The sequence below is a fragment of the Phalaenopsis equestris genome, unplaced genomic scaffold (genome assembly GCF_001263595.1).
Source record: "Phalaenopsis equestris unplaced genomic scaffold, ASM126359v1 Scaffold001174, whole genome shotgun sequence".
Taxonomy (NCBI): Eukaryota; Viridiplantae; Streptophyta; class Magnoliopsida; order Asparagales; family Orchidaceae; genus Phalaenopsis; species Phalaenopsis equestris.
The window spans coordinates 477,648-478,106 of NW_018165613.1; the positions used below are offsets into that span (position 1 = coordinate 477,648).

At 52.9% G+C, this 459-nt stretch overlaps 1 protein-coding gene across 1 annotated transcript in view; it reads right to left on the reverse strand.

The window, feature by feature from the left end:
• Positions 1-459, reverse strand: part of LOC110033416 (anaphase-promoting complex subunit 6) — a 111,974-nt gene that overhangs the window by 91,852 nt on the left and 19,663 nt on the right. The window lies entirely within an intron of this gene.

The following is a 459-nucleotide window of genomic DNA, read 5'->3' on the forward strand; positions in this document are numbered from 1 at the left end:
AGGAGATTTTGGCAGCACCTCCACCCTCTCCAAGAATTTTCGGCCAGCCCTAAGAACTCCCCGAAATGGGGTTTTTATAGCAGGAGAGGGAGGAGGAAGAACACCATCGCTTACCTGGGCGGTGAGCCGAGCCAAGAGAAGCGACAAACCTCGCGTGAGGAGGTGACGTCGAGAATCGCAGAGGCGAAGCTTTGTCGCAGAGGAGCGTGGCACGGCGTGGAAACTTTTCCAGGGCGGCAGGCGTACGAGGAGGGGACCTCGGCCGAAGCTTCGCAAGGAGGGTTACCCGGTCGGTCTCGCGAACAAGGGAGGAAGGCTCGGGCCGGCCATGCGAACGTGAAGGAGAGCAAGCCGTGCGATTTAGGGATTTAGGTTTAAAGGAAATAAAGAAAACAGAATTATATATATATATATAATTTCATATGATTTATCCATGTGCGGCGCCCTAGCAAAAAAAAA